Below are 8,052 nucleotides of genomic sequence, written 5' to 3' on the forward strand. Positions count from 1 at the left end.
AAGGAGATGAAGGTGGACGAGGATTTGTGCTCGGTGAGTAAAACACTTTTATAATATTTTATGGCAATTGTAATTATATTTGATCTAAAATATTTCAAACTAGTCATGTTTACATTAAATTATTTCAATTCATTTTTCGCACAAGCACATATTCAGTAGCCATGAATGAGCTTATACAATTTATTATATTAGTAAACAATTAATTAATTATATTAATCCTTATACAATATTTTTGATGTGTTCCTATACTGAAAATATTTACATTACATTATTTCAATTCATTTTTCGCGCAAGCACATATTCAGTAGCTATGAATAAGCTTATACAATTTATTCTACTATCAATTAATTAATTAATTATATCAATTCTTATACAATATTTTGGATGTGTTCTCATACTGAAATATTTATTACTATTTCAGGTATAACCCGAGGTGGTTGGCGGTGGTTGGAGGTGGTCGGCGGTGGACGAGGTGTACCAGGAGGAGGACGAGGACCAGGAGGAGGACGAGGACCAGGAGGAGGACGAGGACCAGGAGGAGGACGAGGTGGACGAGGAGGAGGCGGGGTGGGTCGTGGGAGAGGAGGGGAGGGGGAGGGGGGAGGGATGGGGTGGAGGTGGGCGGGGAAGGGGGGTGAGGTGGGAAGGGGAGGGGGCGGGGAAGGGGAGGGGAAGGGGGTGAGGGTGGGGAAGGGGAGGGGGCGGGGAAGGGGAGGGGAAGGGGGCGGGGGGAGGGAAGGGGAGGGGGGAGGGGGCGGGGGGGGCGGGCGGGCGGGGAGGGAGGGAGGGAAGGCCGGGGGGGGGTGGCGGGAGGGGCGGGACGTGGGGGGGGGGGGGGGGGGGGGGGGGGGGGCGGATGTCAGTTCGAACCCGTTGGAGTTAATAGAGCAGAACCGCCCCCCCGGCCTTCCCTTCCCGCCCTCTCCCCCCCCCCCCCCCCGGCCTTCCCTCCCTCCCTCCCGCCCGCCCGCCCCCGCCCCCTCCCCCTCCCCTCCCCCTCCCCTCCCCCCCCCGCCCCCTTCCCCTCCCTCCCCTCCCCCCCCGCCCCCTTCCCCTCCCCTTCCCCGCCCCTCCCCTTCCCACCTCACCCCCCTTCCCCGCCCACCTCCGCCCCTTCCCTCCCCCTCCCCTCCCCCTCCCCCCTCCCCCCTCCCTGCCCCTCCCCCCGCCCCCTTCCCCTCCCCTTCCCCGCCCCTCCCCTTCCCACCTCACCCCCTTCCCCGCCCACCTCCACCCCTTCCCTCCCCCTCCCCCTCCCCTCCTCTCCCACGACCCACCCCGCCTCCTCCTCGTCCACCTCGTCCTCCTCCTGGTCCTCGTCCTCCTCCTGGTCCTCGTCCTCCTCCTGGTCCTCGTCCTCCTCCTGGTACACCTCGTCCACCGCCGACCACCTCCAACCACCGCCAACCACCTCGGGTTATACCTGAAATAGTAATAAATATTTTCAGTATGAGAACACATCCAAAATATTGTATAAGAATTGATATAATTAATTAATTAATTGATAGTAGAATAAATTGTATAAGCTTATTCATAGCTACTGAATATGTGCTTGCGCGAAAAATGAATTGAAATAATGTAATGTAAATATTTTCAGTATAGGAACACATCAAAAATATTGTATAAGGATTAATATAATTAATTAATTGTTTACTAATATAATAAATTGTATAAGCTCATTCATGGCTACTGAATATGTGCTTGTGCGAAAAATGAATTGAAATAATTTAATGTAAACATGACTAGTTTGAAATATTTTAGATCAAATATAATTACAATTGCCATAAAATATTATAAAAGTGTTTTACTCACCGAGCACAAATCCTCGTCCACCTTCATCTCCTTGTCTTCCTCGTCCTCCTCCTCGTCCGACTCCGAACACCTTCAACCACCGCCAACCACCTCGAGTTATACCTCGAATACTAATGAATATTTCCAGCATGAGAACAAATCAAAGATAATGTGTAAGGTTTAATATAATTTTTTTATCGACGTATTTTACCAAAAAGATTATGAAAAGAATATAAAGTTATAGAAATTTTATTAGCGTACTGACTGTTACTGAATTTCAGCTTGCGCGAAAAACGAATTGAAATAATTTATTGTAAACATGAACCAGGAACCACGGAGCGCTTATCCTGGAAGTCGAGAAATTTTATTAGCGGACTGACAGCTACTGAATTTCGGCTTGCGCGAAAAACGAATTGAAATAATTTATTGTAAACATGAACCAGGAACCACGGAGCGCTTATCCTGGAAGTCGAGAAATTTTATTAGCGGACTGACAGCTACTGAATTTCGGCTTGCGCGAAAAACGAATTGAAATAATTTATTGTAAACATGAACCAGGAACCACGGAGCGCTTATCCTGGAAGTCGAGAAATTTTATTAGCGGACTGACAGCTACTGAATTTCGGCTTGCGCGAAAAACGAATTGAAATAATTTATTGTAAACATGAACCAGGAACCACGGAGCGCTTATCCTGGAAGTCGAGAAATTTTATTAGCGGACTGACAGCTACTGAATTTCGGCTTGCGCGAAAAACGAATTGAAATAATTTATTGTAAACATGAACCAGGAACCACGGAGCGCTTATCCTGGAAGTCGAGAAATTTTATTAGCGGACTGACAGCTACTGAATTTCGGCTTGCGCGAAAAACGAATTGAAATAATTTATTGTAAACATGAACCAGGAACCACGGAGCGCTTGTCCTGGAAGTCGAGTTTCACCGCGTGGCGGACCCGCGCAGAAACTACCCAGTGCTTGGTCAAAAGTCACGAGGTCGCGAACCTGTACAGCCGGAACTACGCAAAATTACTCCCGAAGGTCAAAAGTCATCAGGTCAAGTACCTGGACAGCCAAAACTGCGGAGCGCTTGTTCTGGAAGTCGAGTTTCTGTAGGTAGTGGACCTTGAGCGCAAAAACTACGGAGCGCGTGTCCTGAAAGTCGTGTTTCACCAGGTAGCGGACCTGGAGTAAAGAAATTACGGAGCGCGTGTCCTGAAAGTCGTGTTTCACCAGGTAGCGGACCTGGAGTAAAGAAATTACGGAGCGCTTATCCTGGAAGTCGAGAAATTTTATTAGCGGACTGACAGCCACTGAATTTCGGCTTGCGCGAAAAACGAATTGAAATAATTTATTGTAAACATGAACCAGGAACCACGGAGCGCTTATCCTGGAAGTCGAGTTTCACCGCGTAGCGGACCCGAAGCGCAGGACCCGAGAGGTTGAGAACCCGGTACTCGAAATACGTAGCGGACCCGAAGCGCGGGATCCGAGAGGTTGAGAACCCGGTACTCGAAATTTGCGGAGCGCGACTCTCATCCGTCCGCTCTACTGCGCGGTTCGTTCCAGACTGAGGAATTCGGCTAGCTGATTTTGAATTGGTGACGTGACTTTCTGAACATCCGACATCCGAACTTTGGTTTCGACCTTTAATACTATGTATGATGATGTATGATGTACGATGTATGATGTAAGATGTATGATGTATGATGCATGATGTGTGATGTACGATGATATGATATGATGTATAATGATCTTAGTTTTCACGTTTCATACAAGAAATACACACTTTATCTGTCCTGCCGATTCCAGACTCAAGCGGCCAGGCCCTTCGATGGTCAGCCGTTGACTGAAGATATATTCTTCAGTGAACGGGTCGGCTAATAACGCCGCCGTTCTGCGACAGTTGGATGATGAAAAATTTTGCTCGTATCTTTCAAATGTGTGTTAAAATACACTCGAAGTGTTAAGAAGCTTCGTTCTCTCTCTCCCTTTCACCTTTTTAGGTCTTTAAATCACTACGCAGCGTTAAATACTGTCTCATATACGAAGCATCCATTTCGTCTCGTTCAAAATTAGCGCATCCGTGATGTATTACAGTTACTCTGAATTTTTTTCCATCCGAATACTTTACGAAAAACAATTCTGCTCCTCCACCTAACGCAGATACTTCACTTGCGACTAGCTAAAACAGCGTTTCGATTCTATGCCTATGAAAATTCAAGATCGAGAGAGCAAATGAAAAGTTGTTGGAATAATTTTGAATATTCTAGTAATATAGGTAAATAGGATGGTTGGAGGTGTTCGGAAATGGTAGGACATTTCAAAAGTTAAAGTCGACGATGATCCGCTGCATCAATTTTATCGTTACAGATTTTCGTTTCCCACGAGGCATAGAGTATTCAACAACGGTAATGCAGTCCTTAAAATTCATCATTCATCTCTGTCTGGAAAGCTAATTCGCAAGGCGTGGTGTTCTAGATACATATGTCAAAACTAAGCTAGCGGCACGTGTTTGCATTATTAGAAAAATACCCGTACTCCACATACACTGTTTCTAATCTTTTGCTACATTTGGTTTAATCCCCATGCTTCCACAGCACGAATAGTCGGAAATGTTTTTGATTATCCATAATAAAATAAAAGAAGTAACAAAGCTTAAATTATAGGATCAATTTATTGTTAAAGCTCTAATGAATACATCAAACTGCGGTCGAATTCATTTATTATTTGCACATGACCTCTGTACATTTGATAAATTATTCCTAAATACATTGAAACATACGTATTTATGATGAAATATCATGCAATAGGCTGTGTAAACTATAACTATAATTTCTATCAAATAGCTGCTTTTATGTCAACAGGGCTTTGAGACTCAGTTAAGTTGGATCTCGATTTTTGCTATCGTATGTAGGACATTGGGTTACAAGAACAAATGCGAATTACGAAGAATTCCGTCTTAGAGATAAGGATATTTTGGTTCAAGTATACCTATACACAGAAATCCGTATGTGAATATACTAAAACCTCTGTGTTTATTGTAAAAATCTAGTTTTAAACATGTGTATATATGTATATACACATGCATAAGTATACATATACATATATACACTTACATGTACATAAATAATTGCCAAAAAATTAGAAACACTCACAACTTGTCGCAAATACAGTAAAACGTAAGGTTAATAATATACAAATTACACAAGCGCAACATAAAACGTGGTAAGGGTAATCCTAGTGCAGTGATTGTATAAACTGAAGAAATATACATTTACATATACATGATATAAATTAATAGACTGGAAATAAGTATTTAGAGAGATTATCTAATTCCGATCTTGTCACAATAGATCATTAACATAATCAATATACGGTTAGAGCTGTATTAGCTACAATCACAATTAGAGATAATATTTTTTATCCATTTTTATAGTTATTTAATTTCTTGTACAACAATTTTTCAAACTTCACCGCAAAATGCCCAACGAGTTCTCGTAGTGCAAATACGAGTCCAATTACCTTACAGATGGCATTACATTGATGTTTGCCTTCTCGCGTCGAGTTATAAATACAGAGAAATCTCAATGAGAGCTCATTTTTATAAGATTTATTGTAGTGCTATATTCGTAGCTGTACCTGTTATTCTATATTATATACTCTCCTTAATTTTAAACACACACCACAACAATGGCTGAAAGCACAATGGCAAGAAGAGAGGAGCAATCTGCATCTTCATAAATCTTTTCTTCTTTATACGTAGCACAGCGATGTCACGTCGGAGGATATGTACTAGTGGATCACTAGGTGGGGCACAGAACTGAAACATAATTATGTTGAAAATCTTCAACATCTCTTACAGAAAGTAGGTACGTTGCCAGGACTTATACACCAACAATGAATATTCATAGAGGCTATATTCGTAAATACTCACAAAAGTAAGCTAATATTTTACCCGCAATTGCTTATTACTGATAACTTGATATGATAATATCCCCTTCCCACCCCTCTCCTCCCCTTACACGACCCACCCCGCCCTACCTACTCCTACTCCTACTCCTACTCCTACTACGACGACTACTCCTATTCCTACTCCGACTACTCCTACTCCTAATCCCACTTCAACTCCTACTATTCCTACTTCTACTCATATTCCTACTCCGAGTCCTATTCCTACCACTACTCCTACTTCTACTCCTATTTCTACATCTTCCCCTGATCCTACTCCTGATGCTGATTCTACTTCGTCAAATATTGTAAAAATGTTGAACTCACCGAGCACGAATCCTCGTCCTCCACCTCGTCCAGCTCGACCACCGCCAACCACCGCCAACCACCTCGGGTTATACCTGGAATAGTAATAAATATTCTCAGTATAGGAACACATTAAAAATATTGTGTAAGGAATGACGTAATTAATTAACTAATCAAATATATAATAAATTTTATTAGCGCATTTATATCTACCGAATTTGTGCTTGCGCGGAAAATGAATTTAAATAATTCAATGTAAACATGACAAGTTTGAAATATTTTAGATGAAATATAATTACAATTGCCATCAAATGTTATAAAAGTGTTTTACTCACCGAGCACAAATCCTCAGCCACCTTCTTCTCCTAGTCTTCCTCGTCCTCCCCCTCGTCCACCTCCGACCACCTCCAACGACCACCGATAACCACCTTGGGTTGTACCTTCAATAGTCATAAATATTTTCAGTATAAGAACATATCGAAAATATTGTGTAAGGATTAGTATAATCAATCAATTCATCCAATATAATAAATTTCATTAGCGCATTTATAGCTATATAATACCATCTCGAATACTAAAAAATATTTTTAGTATTAGAACACATGAAGAATATTGCTGAAGGATTAATATAATTTTTTCTTTGACAGATTTCACCAAGAAGATCGTAGGAAAATTATGAAAAATTAGAAATTTGGCAAACGCATTGATAGCTTCTGAATTTGGGCTTGCACGAAAAATCAATTGAAATAATTTATTGTATACATGAGAAGTTAAAATAATGTTAGATACAATATAATTACAATTGCCTTTAAATATTATAAAAATATACTCACTGTGTAGAAATCCTTATCCTCCACCCTGTCCTGGAAGTCGAGTTTCACCAGGCAGCGGACCTGGAGCGCCGAAAATACGGAGCGCTCGCCTAAAAGTCGAGTTTCATCAGGTAGAGGACCTGGAGCCTAGAAACTACGGAGCGCTTGTCCTGGAACTCGAGGTGCACCAAGAAGCGAACCTAGAGCGCAGGATCCAGGTGGTAGAAAACCCGGTACTCGCAATCTGCGGAGCACGATTTTCAAACGTCCGCTCTACTGCGCGGTTGTTTCCAGACTGAGGAATTCGACTAGCTGATTACTATAGATCGATGACGTCAAGAGAAAAAAAAATTTCGGTGTCGTCACTTTCTGAACATCCGATCATCCAAACTTTGGTTTCGAATTTTAATACTATTTATGATGTATGATGTATGATCTATGATATGACAAGATGTACAATGATTTTAGTCATCACATTACAGACAAGAAATACGCATGTTATCTTTCCTGCCGATTCCAGCGGCTTGGCCCTTCGATGGTCAGCCTTTGACTAAAGACATATTCTTCAGTCAACGGGTCAGCTAATAACGCTGCCGTTCTACTACAGTCGGATGATAAAAATTTTTGCTCTTACCTTTCAAATGTGTGTTAAAATACACTAGAAGATTTAAGAAGCTTCGTTCTTTCTCTCTTTATCAAAAAAAAAAAAAAAAAAAGAAATCGCCGACAATCACCTTTTTAGGTATTTGAATCATGCCACTGCGTTAAACACTGTCTCATATACGGAGTATGCATTTTATCCCGATCAAAATTGGCGCATACGTGATGTATCACAGTGGCTATGAATTTTTTTCCATACGGCCAATTTTTGAAAACAATTCTGCTTCTCTACCCAACGTAGATACTTTACTCGCCACTGGCTAAAACAGAGTTTCGATTCTATGCCTAGGAAAATTCAGGAGCGAGAGAGCAAATGAAAAGTTGGAATAATTATGAACAATAATGTCATGGAATACATCGAGCGCGTGTCGAATAGTATCCCATTTCGAAATGAATGATTCTACCATTTTCCTATTATAGCCGTATTATTGCAGAAAATCTAGTTTGTCTCCTGGAAAATGGATCATATATATTTGTATTGTACACGGACCGCATATGCATTTATACTTTTTGGTCTCCGCATCATTGTTACATCT

The sequence above is a fragment of the Neodiprion fabricii genome, chromosome 1, assembly GCF_021155785.1.
Source record: "Neodiprion fabricii isolate iyNeoFabr1 chromosome 1, iyNeoFabr1.1, whole genome shotgun sequence".
NCBI lineage: Eukaryota > Metazoa > Arthropoda > Insecta > Hymenoptera > Diprionidae > Neodiprion > Neodiprion fabricii.